The 12,994-nt window shown below is 43.9% G+C and overlaps 1 protein-coding gene across 1 annotated transcript in view; it reads left to right on the top strand.

The window, feature by feature from the left end:
- Nucleotides 1–12,994, top strand: part of ATPAF1 (ATP synthase mitochondrial F1 complex assembly factor 1) — a 479,750-nt gene that overhangs the window by 376,117 nt on the left and 90,639 nt on the right. The gene's annotated exons all lie outside the window — the stretch shown is intronic.

The raw sequence follows: 12,994 nt of genomic DNA, 5'->3' as shown, positions 1-12,994 counted from the left end.
TTAGGGAGGATTCCCTCTTTTTCTATTGTTTGTAATAGTTTCAGATGGAATGCTACCAGCTCCTCTTTGTACCTCTGGTAAAATTCAGCTGTGAATCCATCTGGTCCTGGCCTTTTTCTGGTTGGTAGGCTATTAATTAGTGCCTCAATTTCAGAACTTGTTATTGGTCTATTCAGGGATTTGACTTCTTCCTGGTTTAGTCTTGGGAGGGTGTATAGGAGGGTGTATGTGTCCCAGAATTTATCTATTTCTTCTAGATTTTCTAGTTTATTTGTGTAGAGGTGTTTATAGTATTCTCTGATGGTAGTTTGTATTTCTGCGGGATCAGCAGTGATATCCCCTTTGCCATTTTTTATTGTGTCCATTTGGTTCTTCTCTCTTTTCTTCTTTACTAGTCTGGCTAGTGGTCTATTTTGTTAATCTTTTCAAAAAACCACCTCCTGGACTTATTAATTTTTTGAAGGTTTTTTCATGTCTCTATCTCCTTCAGCTCTGCTCTGATCTTAATTATTTGTTGTCTTCTGCCAGCTTTTGAATTTGCTTGCTCTTGCTTCTCTAGTTCTTTTTTTTTTTTTCTTTTTGCAATTTTTTATTATACTTTAAGTTCTATGGTACATGTGTACAATGTGCAGGTTTGTTACATATGTATACATGTGCTATGTTGGTTTGCTGCACCCATTAACTCGTCATTTACATTGGGTATTTATCCTAATGCTATCCCTCCCTTCTCTAGTTCTTTTAATTGTGAAGTTAGGGCATCAATTTTAGATCTTTCTTGCTTTCTCCTGTGGGCATTTAGTACTATAAATTTACTAAAATTTAGTACTATAAAGTTACTAAAACACTGCTTTAGCTGTATCCCAGAGATTTTGGTATGTTGTGTCTTTGTTCTCATTGGTTTCAGAGAACTTATTTATTTCTGCCTTAATTTTGTTTTGTACCCACTAGTCATTTGGGAGCAGGTTGTTCAGTTTCCATGTAGTTGTGTGGGTTTGAGTGAGTTTCTTAATCCTGAGTTCTAATTTGATTGCACTCTGGTCTGGGAGACAATTTGTTGTTATTTCTGTTCTTTTACATTTGCTGAGGAGTGTTTTACTTCCAATTATGTGGTCAATTTTAGAATAAGTGTGATGTGGTGCTGAGAAGAATCTATATTCTGTTGATTTGGGGTGAAGAGTTCTGTAAATGTCTATTAGGTCTGCTTGGTGCAGAGCTGCGTTCAAGTCCTGGATATCCTTGTTAACTATCTCTCTTGTTGATCTGTCTAATATTGACAGTGGTGTTAAAGTCTACCACTGTTATTGTGTGGGAGTCTAAGTCTCTTTGTAGGTCTCTAAGAACTTGCTTTATGAATCTGGGTGCTCCTGTATTAGGTGCACATATACTTAGGATAGTTAGTTCTTCTTGTTACCTTGATCCCTTTACCGTAAAGTAATGCCTTTCTTTGTCTTTTTTGATCTTTGTTGGTTTAAAGTCTGGTTTATCAGAGGCTAGGATTGCAACCCCTGCTTTTTTATGCTTTCCATTTGCTTGGTAAATATTCCTCCATCCCTTTATTTTGAGCCTGTGTGTCTTTGCACGTGAGATGGGTCTTGACTCTTTATTCAATTTGCCAGTCTGTGTCTTTTAATTAGGGCACTTAGCCCATTTACATTTAAGGTTAATATTATTATGTGTGAATTTGATCCTGTCATTATGATGCTAGGTGGTTATTTTGCCTGTTAGTTGATGTAGTTTCCTCATATTGTCGATGGTCTTTACAATTTGGTATGTTTTTACAATGGCTGGTACTGGTTTTTCCTCTCCATATTTAGTGCTTCCTACAGGAGCTCTTGTCAGGCAGGCCTGGTGGTGACAAAATCTCTCAGCATTTGCTTGTCTGTAAAGGATTTCATTCTTCCTTCACTTATGACGCTTAGTTTGGCCAGATATGAAATTCTGAGTTGAAAATTCTTTTAAGAATATTGAATATTGGTGCCCATTCTCTTCTGGCATGTAGGGTTTCTGCAGAGAGATCCACTCTTAGTCTGATGGGCTTCCCTTTGTGGGTAAGTGTACCTTTCTCTCTGGCTGCACTTAACATTTTTCTTTCATTTCAACCTTGATGCATCTGATGATTATATGTCTTGGGGTTGCGCTTCTTGAGGAGTATCTTTGTGGTGTTCTCTATATTTCCTGAATTTGAATGTTGGCCTGTCTTGCTATGTTGGGGAAGTTCTCCTGGATGATATCCTGAAGGGTGTTTTCCAGTTTGGTTCCATTCTCCCCATAACTTTCAGGTACACCAATCAAACCAATCAAACATAGGTTTGGTCTTTTTACATAGTCCCATATTTCTTGGACACTTTGTTCATTCCTTTTCATTCTTTTTTCTCTAATCTTGTCTTCATGCTTCATTTCAGTAAGTTGATCTTCAATCTCTGATATCCTTTCTTCCACTTGATCAATTCGGCTGTTGATACTTTTGTATGCTTCATGAAGTTCTTGTGCTGAGTTTTTCAGCTCCATCAGGTCATTTATATTCTTCTCTCAACTGGGTATTCTAGTTAGCAATTCCTCTAATTGTTTTCAAGTTTCTTAACTTCCTTACATTGGGTTAGAACATGCTCCTTTATCTCAGAGGAGTTTGTTATTACCCACCTCCTGAAGCCTACTTCTGTCAATTCATCAAACTCATTCTCCGTCCACTTTCGTTACCTTGCTGGCAAGGAGTTGTGATCCTTGGGAGGAGAAGAGTCATTCTGGTTTTTGGAATTTTCAGGCTTTTTGCGCTAGCTTTTCCTCATCTTCATGGATTTATCTACCTTTGGTCTTTGATGTTGGTGACCTTTGGATGGGGTTTTGGTGTGGGTGTCCTTTTTGTTGATGTTGATGCTATTCCTTTCTGTTTGTTAGTTTTCCTTCTGACAGTCAGGCCCCTCTGCTGCAGGTCTGCTGGAGTTTGCTGAAAGTCCACTCCAGACCCTGTTTGCCTGGGTATCACCAGCAGAGTCTGCAGAACAGCAAAGATTGCTGCCTGCTCCTTCCTCTGGAAGCTTCGTCCCAGAGGGGCACCTGCCAGAGGCCAGCTGGAGCTCTCCTGTATGAGGTGTCTGTCGACCCCTGCTGGGAGGTGTCTACCAGTCAGGTGGCACGGGGGTCAGGGACCCACTCAAAGAGGCAGTCTGTCCCTTAGGAGAGCTCAAGCACTGTGCTGGGAGATCTGCTGCTCTCTGCAGAACTGGCAGGCAGGAACGTTTAAGTCTGCTGAAGCTGCGCCCACAGCTGCCCCTTCCCGGAGGTGCTCTGTCCCAGGGAGATGGGATTTTGATCTAAAAGCCCCTGACTGGGGCTGTTGCCTTATTTTCAGAGATGCCTTGCCTGAAGGAGGCATCTGAGGAGGAATTTAGAGAGGCAGTCTGGTTACAGCGGCTTTGCCAAGCTGCGGTGCTCTCCATGCAGTTTGAACTTCCCGGAGGCTTTGTTTACACTGTGAGGGGAACACCGCCTACTCGAGACTCAGTAAAGGTGGACACCCCTCCCCCACCAAGCTGGAGTGTCCCAGGTGGACTTGACTGCTGTGCTGGCAGTGAGAATTTCAGGCAGTGGATCTTAGCTCACTGGGTTCTGTGGGGAATCCACTGAGCTAGACCACTTGACTCCCTGGCTTCAGCCTCCTTTCCAGGGGAGTAAATGGTTCTGTCTCACTGGCATTCCAGGCACCACTGGGGTATGAAAAAAAACTCCTGCAACTAGGTTCGTATCTGCCCAAATGGCCACCCAGTTTTGTGCTTGAAACCCAGGGCCTGGGTGACATAGGTACCCTAGGGAATCTCCTGGTCTGCAGGTTGTGAAGACCACGGAAAAAGCATGGTATCTGGGTCAGAATGCACCATTCCTCAAGGCACAGTCCCTCACGGCTTCCCTTGGCTAGGGGAGGGAGTTCCCTGACCCCTTGCGCTTCCCAGGTGAGGTGACACCCCACCCTGCTTCAGCTCACCCTTTGTAGGCTGCACCCACTGTCTAAACAGTCCCAATGAGATAAGCTGGGTACCTTGCTGGAAATGCAGAAATCACATTTTGCGTTGATCTCACTGGGAGATGCAGACAAGAGCTGTTTCTATTCAGCCATCTTGCCGGCCACCAGGTATTTAATTTTATGTGTGGCTATTATAAATGGGATTACTTTTTTATTTCTTTTCCTTTTTTAACTTTTATTTTAAGTTCAGGGGTATATGTGCAGATTTGTTTTATAGGTAAACCCATGTGATGGGGGGTTGTTGTATAGATTATTAATAAGTATAATATTAAGTCTAGCACCCATTAGTTATTCTTCCTGATCCTCTCCCTCTCCCACTCTCTACTCTCCAGTAGTCCCCAGTGTCTGTTGTTCCCCTCTATGTGTCCATGTGTTCTCAACTTTACGTTCCCACTTATAAGTGAGCACATGCAGTATTTGGTTTTCTGTTCCTGCATTCATTTGCTAAGGATAATGGCCTCCAGCTCCATCATGTTTCTGCAAAAGACATGATCTCATTTTTTACAGCTGTATAGTATCCCATGGTATATATGTACCACATTTTCTTTATCCAGTCTACCACTGATGGGCATTTAGGTTGATTCCATCTCCTTGCTATTGTGAATAGTGCTGCAATGAACATATGCATGCATGTGTCTTTATGATAGAACAATTTCTATTCCTTTGGGTACATACTCTCAAAAATGTCTTTACCTTCATTTTGAAGGGTATTGTCACTGGATGTAGAATTCTAGTTTGACTTCTTTTTTTTTTTCCTTTCAGTTCCTTTAAAGTTATTATCCCATTGTCTTTTGGTCAATGATAAATCAATGATCATTCTTATCTTTATTCCCTTGTATATAATATATGCCTCCTTTTCTGTCTCCTTTTAATGTCTTATCTTTATCGTTTGTCTTTTGGTAAATTGATTACAATGTACTTTGGTATGGTTTTCTGTGTGTATATCCTGTTTAGGATTTGTTGAGCTTCTTGGGACAATTGTTTTTGATCTTCAAGTTTGGAAACTTTGGACTATTATTTCTTTAAATATTTTTCTGCCCTTAGCCTTTCTGAGACCCAGTTACACATATATTAGACCATTTGATAATGTTCTGCAAATACTGAGGCTCTATTCTTTTTGTAAAGTCTTTTTTCTTTCTGTGCTATAGTTTGGATATTTTCTATTGTTATGTCTTCGAGTTCATTGATCTTTTATTCTTTAGTATATAACTGCTATATATATTGTATTGCTATATATACTATATAATCTGCTGTTAAGCTGTATGGTGCATTTTTAGTTCAGATACTATACTTTTAAATTCTAGAAGTTCCATTTGATAACTTCCACTTCTTCTTTCCTCATTATGTTCATGTTTTCATTTAAATCTTTTAATGTATATTTAAAACAGTTGCTTCAAAATCTGTGTCTGCTAATTCCATCATTCCTGTCATTTCTGAGTCTATTTCTATAGAGTGATTTTTCTCCTGGCTATATTTTCCTGCTTTTTTACATACCTAATTTTATTGGATATTGGACATTGTGAATATTCTATTGTTGAGGGTCTGAATTTTTGTTTCCTTCCTTTCAATAATGTTGAATTTTGTTTTGTTTTGGTAGGAGTTAACTTACTTGCTCCTCAGCTTGCTCCTTGTAAGGCTTGTGTTTAAGATTTATTAGGATGGGGCTAGAGTAGACTTTACTCTAGGGCTAGTTTAGCCCTACTACCAATACCCTTTTGAGGCCTCTACTGAATGTTATGGGTGTTCAATAAGTTCTCTTCACTCTTCAGCTGTAATGTGAATGTCTCTCAGCCATGTCTGAACTCTGAAAATTGTTCAGCTTGTAGCTCCCCAGTAGTTTTCATTTGCCCACACTCATGGAGTTTTATTATATGCATGCACAACTCAGTATTTAGACAAAGACTCAAGGGAGACCCCTATACAGATTTCCGGAGCTCTTTTTCTGAGTAGCTTCTTCCTCTCTGGTACTCTTCCCTGCAAATTATAGTGCCACAGAGTTTCCTAATGTCAAGATCTCTACCTTCAACACAAAAAGACCCCTATGATCTACTTGGATTTCCCCTCCCTGCTCTGCCCAAAAGTGCCTTCAGACAGAAAGCTAGAGTGATCATCAGGCTCACTTTGCTTGTTTTTCTTCTCTCAGGGATCATAGTTCCATGCTAACTATTGTCCGATGTCTAAATAGTTGTTTCATACACTTATCCAGTTGTCTAGTTATTTATACAGGCCAGAAAGTCGAGTGCCAGTTACTCAGTCATGTTCAGAAGATAAAGTTCCTTTCCTTTGGATCTTTACTCAAATGTTACACAAGAGTTGCAATCATCCCAACAATTCTCCCTGTCCTCCATTCCTGCTTCGTTTTTCTCCATAGTACTCATCATCCAACACTATCTATTTACCTATCTGTCTTACTTACTAACTGTTTCTCTTCATTAGAAGGCAAGGTCCATGCAGGCAGGAATTTTTGTGTATTTTGTTCCATGTTTAGCTCCAGCACAAAGGTTAGGTCTCGGGATACAATAAATATATGACAGATGACTGAATGAATAAAGGATCATTACCTTTTGAAAACTTTCCTTCATGCTATTCCTATCTTTTCTGCATCTTGTATCATATTGTTGATCACACTTTGTTCCCCTCTCTCACACACACACTCGCACACACACACAGCAGAAATGGACCTTGTCTGTGTGTCCCCACCATCCAACACAGGGATTAACATAGGTGAGTTGTGTGCGTGGAAATTGACCCCATCTAAGAAGCACAGAGTCCAAGAAACCAGCAGAGGGCAGCACAAAGCTGTGCCTCTCTTTTCGCCTGCCTAGTGCCAGTTTTAAGTAGAGAGGGCCTGGTAGCAGATGGAACTGGAGCTGCAGCTAGACTTAGAAAACAGAGCCAGTGTTATTCCCTCAGAATAGAACTCAGGAGGGCCCAGGCAGCCTTCTCTAGGGGGTCTCTCACACGGCCTTGCTGACTTAGCATGTCCCACTGTGTATTCCATACACAAACACCCAGCCTTGATAGTGGGAGCACAGGCCCACGAGCACACACATGCACATGCACACAGACCCCTCCTCAGTCAGAAGAGCCCTGCCTTTCAGGATCCAATCACCTTCTCTCCCAGCCTGTGCTGTTTAGGTTTTCTAGTTCAAATGGATTCCTCAGAGGTTCCATTCCCAGCCTCCCCGTCCACTCAGTGCACTTAGCAATTCCCCTGAAGCCTTTTAATGCTCACCATTTAAATTTAATTCTTACCACATGAACTACCAGGAGGTCAGCACTGTTAGATCCAATTTACAGATGAGGAACAGACTCAGAGAGGAAAAGGAACTGGCCTAAGGTCACAGAGCTAGTGAGTGGAGAGGCTCAGATTCAAACCCAGGGGTGCTGGCCTCGGGCTCCCTCCATGGCCAGCTGCAGCCTCCATTCCTGCTCAAGCCCCAGGGGAAAGGACAGGAGTGGAGCCATGGGCAGGAGGGCGGGAGGTCACAGTACAGATTCTTTACTCCCAGGATTATTATTATCACCCTAAAATAAAGCTAGTTGCTCCAGGCTTGCTTCTCCTCCCCCCACCCCACCCCCACTATAAACCTTTCTATGACCTTTACAGGGTGGGGGGCATGGGCAGTAGGGGGAAACAGCATTGCCTGCTTCCTGGGAACTCTTAAAGGGCAGAGCCTGAGTATTACTGGTGTTGTCCAGGACCTCACACACAGTAGGAGCTCACCCAGGGCAGGTTTGATGGATGGATGGGTAAATAGGATCATCAAGATGAAGGGCAATGCCTGCGAACTCTTTAGAGTCTTTAGAGTCTCATCTTTTAATTCAGCAAACAGCTCGAGAAGATTCCCATCCCTCCCCCAGCACTGAGCCCTGTTTTGGATGCTAAAGACACATAGATGGGGAAACTGAGGCCACTACTTGGCAGAGACACAAAAGTTTGCAGCGATTCAGAGGAGGATGTGCCTGGAATAGAAGGAGAATCTCAGCAGGGGCAGTCCTCACTCCTGCCCACAATAATGCTGTGAACCTATTGCTGCTTCCGGCTGTTCGGGACCCACCAGCAGAGAAGCCATTGTTTAGCTTGTTGCTCGGCCCGTTTCCTACCACCCAATCCTTCCCCTTCCCATTGTCCTTAGGCCCCTCATCAGGGTACAGGATGCAGCTGCCGGCACAGCAGCAAAAAGAATGGGAAGGGGCTGGGAGAAGTAGATGAGGCCACCCCAGGAGAGTTGAGAGGCTTCAGCTGGTGGTCCCTTTCAGAAGAGCTGCTGACAAAGGCCCCAGGCAGCGGTCTCTGCCAGCATGGCACTGGGCACTGGGTGCAGAACTCAGGCTTCAGAGGCAGAGAGATCCCGATTCAAGCCCCAGTATCTGCCACTGACATACTGTGTGTCCCTGGGCAAGTCTCTTTCGATCTCTGAGCAACAGTTTCCTTCTTGGTTAGAGGAAGAATAAGATGCTTGCTCAGTGAAGAATGACTTACTGAATTGAGGAATAACACAAATATGCATGATACCTAAATATTTTTAAATGTTCATTTCTGTTCCTTCCCCCTACCTCAGCCATAGCAAAGTATCAAAAAAGATTATGTCAAAGAGGGCTCTTGTGACAAGTAGAAGCAGTGCTTTCTCTTAAATAAATGAAGATGTTTTCCCACAACTGGGTTATCTGAAAAATCACGTTGAATAAATCTATAATAAGTCCCATTTAGTAATTTACAATCACATTAATGGAACAGCTAACGTTTATTGAGTACTTACTATGTGTCAGACACATCACTTCTGCACAGATACTCTGTGAGTTAAGTACTGTAGGGTTAATTTCATGGGTGTATGACCAGAGCAGCTGCACAGGGCCCCCCACTCAGAAGGGTGCCCTATACTTGGGGTTTAATTTTCTGTGGTCACCACCTTGAAATTCTTAATCATTCTATCTTTTAATTTGTGTCTTATAAGTAAAGTTGGGTGGAGCACTGGAGCACACCCTGGGTATTTGGAGCCTTGGTTCATACATGGTCCTGCCTCCTGTCACCTCCCCACCTCCTCCTCCCTGAGATGGATTCTCAGCTGTCTGTTCCCCCTACACACCCCACACGCCTATCGCCACCACAACTCTATCCCAGGCAGGGGCCTGGGTGTCGGCACAGGGAGAGGAAGAGAGAGTTTGCATGCCAAGTCATGAAACAGGCCTCTTGCCTGTCTCATATGAGGGTCTACACTCACCTTGTATCACCAGACCTAAGGGAATACAACATTAAATAGTGAATAATAAACAGCATGACAGATTGAGAGAGACAGCAGAGACAGAAAAGGAACCCTGCATTTGCATTTGCATTTGCATTGGTCCTCATAAATTATGTAGCCAGTCCTGGGTACTATGATTGCCTCCATTTCACTGAGGTGGCAATCATAGTGGACACTGAGGCTCAGAGAGGCTCAGTAGTTTGTCCAGGATCACACAGCTGCCAAGTGGCAATGTTCAGACACAGACTTAGATCCCAGGTAAGAGAGGACTCCAAGATCTTAAAGAGCTTTCAGCCCAGGAATTAGGAGAGCTGGATCCAATTTTTGACCATGACCTCGGCAAGTTTGCCCCTACTCTGTGCCTCAGCTTACCCAAGTGAAAGCACTCTATTGAGTCTTCCAAAGTAGCACAGGGTCTCAAAATTTGACTTTGCCAGTTACATGGGCTGTGATTTTGAGCACAGGGAAATCATCTTTGCCTACCTTCCCCATAGAGTTGCCAGGAGCATTCAACAGACACATACCCACTCTGCATGACACTTCACAGCATATAAAGCACACCCATGCTACTCCCTGCTGCAAATAACATGAAGCAGAAGGCTGGGCTAGGAATATTATCATCCCCATATCACAGACAGAAACTTTGAAGCACCAGAACTCTAAAGTGACTTCCCCAAACTCACTGCATTTCAGGCAAGTTTTGAATAGGTTAACAGGACTCCCCAGGATCATAATATGAACATCCCCAAAGGAGAAGATGGATCACAACCTTGTGAGTCTTGGTGTGGGAGGGCAGCAGGAGCCCCTACTCTGAGAGGGGTGGCTTAATCCCTGGCCTTGACAGTCCCAGGTCTGAGGAAGGAGGCCAGAGAGGTATCCAAGAGCTCCTGAAGGAAAAGAAACACCTGGCCAGTAACTTTCAAAGGGTGACAGTATCCTGTGTGATGTCTACCCAACATAGGAGGGGTGTTATCTACAGATCATAAGCAAACAGGCAGACAGAAGGACCAAGAGGCAGATCCAGCAGAAGCATCCCCCTGTTTGTCAATTCTACTTCTGCAGCCTCCCCACCCATGACCAGCCCACTGACCAGTCCTGGGAGAAATCTCCACCTGCAGAGTGCACAGGTTCTGGCTGACCAGAAGTCCCTGAAGCTGGGGTGGTGTGTCCTCAGCCCTGCCCTACTCCCCTGGGTTCCTCAGTCCCTGGTTCCCTGGGAACCTGTATCATCTACAACAAAGGAGGGCTACCCCATCCTTGGCCCAGCCACCTCTCCTGCCTGGGGCTTCTGATGACCGCAGGATGTGTTTCAGAAATGGTTCTTGAAGTCAAGAGCCTCACCTGTCTATCCCCAGTCCTTCAGGGAAGCACTAGTGAAGAACTCTCCAACAAAATTTTCTGTGGTGGTGGAATTGTACTACTCCTTGCTGCCTGGTAGCCACTTGCCACATATGGCTACTGGACACAGGGGCCAATGATACTGAGGAACTAATTTAAAATTTGTATTTTGTTTTAATTATGTTAAATGGAGATTTAAATTATTATATGTGGCCAGTGGCTACTGTATTGGACAATGCAGCTCTAGAAACAAAAGGGGACAATACACCATGACTTGGGGCTTCAAAAACACTTTCACAGTCATCTCATTGTTCTGTGAAATAGGTGTTTATCCCATTTTACAGAGGAGAACACTGAAGCTCAGAGAAACTAAACGGCTTCCATGCTGATGGAGCCAGGAAGAAGTAGAGACATGACTGAGTCCCAGGTTTCTTGATTTTGATTCCAAAATTCCACTCATACCTCTTTGCAACACTGCCCACTTACGTAGTCATCACATATCTATTGGGTCATTGTTATTTAGGAGCATACTTCTGGGCTAGACACTTAAAAACAAATCAGATACAGGCCCAGGCTTTGCAAGAATCCTTAAACAAAAGCAGTGTACTTGCCACAGTAAGAATATAGGCATAAAAATTATCTTAAGTGACTTTCTTCCAAGTAGCTCAAAGCACTTTGCTTTAAATTCCATTTATATCTGATGACTTCCCAATTGATACTTCAGGCCCCAACCTGTGCCCAGAGAACTCTCAATGGGTATACCAAACAGCCTCCATTTGAATATTGAATTGGCTTCTCAAACTTATCCCAAACCTGCTCTTCCCCATCTCAATAAATAACAATTCCCTGCTTCCAGTGTTTCCACCTCCAAACCCTCTCTTCTCTTCACACCTTTCATCTAATCTATCAGCAAAAATTGTCAGTTCTGTCTTCAGGAAGCATCCAGAATGCTCTCCATCTCTGCTACTGCCTCTCTAATCTATCAGCATCATCTCTAGCTGGACTGTAACAAACTGCTCTCCTGTGTTCCTCACTCTCTCCTACTTTTTTCTACAAAGTAGCCAGAGTGATTTTTTTTCTTCTTTTTATTTTTATTTTATTTTATTTTATTTTATTTTTTTGACACGGAGTCTCGCTCTGTCACCAGACTGAAGTGCAGTGGCACAATCTCGGCTCCTTGCAACCTCCGCCTCCCGGGGTTCAAGCCAGTTGAACCCCTGCCTCAGCCTCCCAAGTAGCTGGGATTAAAAGCGCACACCACCACGCCCAGCTGATTTTTGTATTTTCAGTAGAGACAGGGTTTCACCATATTGGCCAGGATAGTCTCCATCCCCTGACCTCACGATCTGCCCGCCTCAGCCTCCCAAAATGCTGGGATTATAGGCGTGAGCCACCACGCCCGGCCCAGAGTGATTTTTTTTTAAACGGAAAAGCCAGAGTATGCCACCTCTTAGCTTAAAGCCCCCAGTGCTTTCCCAAAGTCCTTTCAGTGATCCATAAGGCCCTAAAGCTTTGGCCTCTCATGCTTCTCTGACCTCATTTCCTATCACTCTGTTCCTTGCTCTTCTGGTCCAGCCACAACAGGTCTTCCTGGTCACTCCTTCCTGCAAACACTGCACAGCTCACTCCCTCACCTCCTCTGATAATCTCGCTGAATGTTCCCTTTTCACAGAGGCACTCCCCATCACCTGACCGCGTTTCAATTTTCCTAATAACACTTATAACCTCCTGACATTTAACATGCTTGCCTATTGTTGCTCTCCTCCCACTAGAGTATAAATAAACTGCAGGAATAGATTGGCAGATAAGATACAGGATGCTCAGCTAAACTTGCATTTCACATACACAATGAATAATTTTTTAGTGTGAGGATGTCCTAGATGTTGCATGGGATGTCTTAACGCTAAAAAATTGTTTGCTGTTTATCTGAAATTCAAACTTTACTGGGTGTCCTACATTTTCATTTGCTAAATCTGGCAACCCTACACGGGAAGACAAGCACCCTGGTTATTTTGTTCATGGCTGTATCCCCAGCGCTAGAACAGCTCCTGACACGTAGTGAGTAAGCTCTCAATAAATATTTATTGACTGAATGAATGTGTTCATTAATCTGAAACGCGCCTAAACTTTTAATAGCCTGTGTGAGAGTCAGAGGGGCGGAGCCTTCAGACTTGGTTAGTCCAGTTCACAACTGGGTGCCTGGGCGGCTGATAAACTTTCCAGGTAGGTCGAGCAGCTGGGTACTTTGCCTGCCCCGCCCGCGCTCCGCAGGATGCAGAACTCCACCCGGCTCAGATGAGCAGCAGGTCCCGGAAGCCCTCCTGGGGGCGGGGCCACCCTAACCGGCGGGTGGGACCCAGCCCCAGCAGGGGCAGGGCCCCTTTAACGACCC

The sequence above is a fragment of the Macaca thibetana genome, chromosome 1 (genome assembly GCF_024542745.1).
Source record: "Macaca thibetana thibetana isolate TM-01 chromosome 1, ASM2454274v1, whole genome shotgun sequence".
NCBI lineage: Eukaryota > Metazoa > Chordata > Mammalia > Primates > Cercopithecidae > Macaca > Macaca thibetana.
Note: the sequence above shows the minus strand (reverse complement) of the source record. Positions and strands in the feature narration are given on the sequence as shown.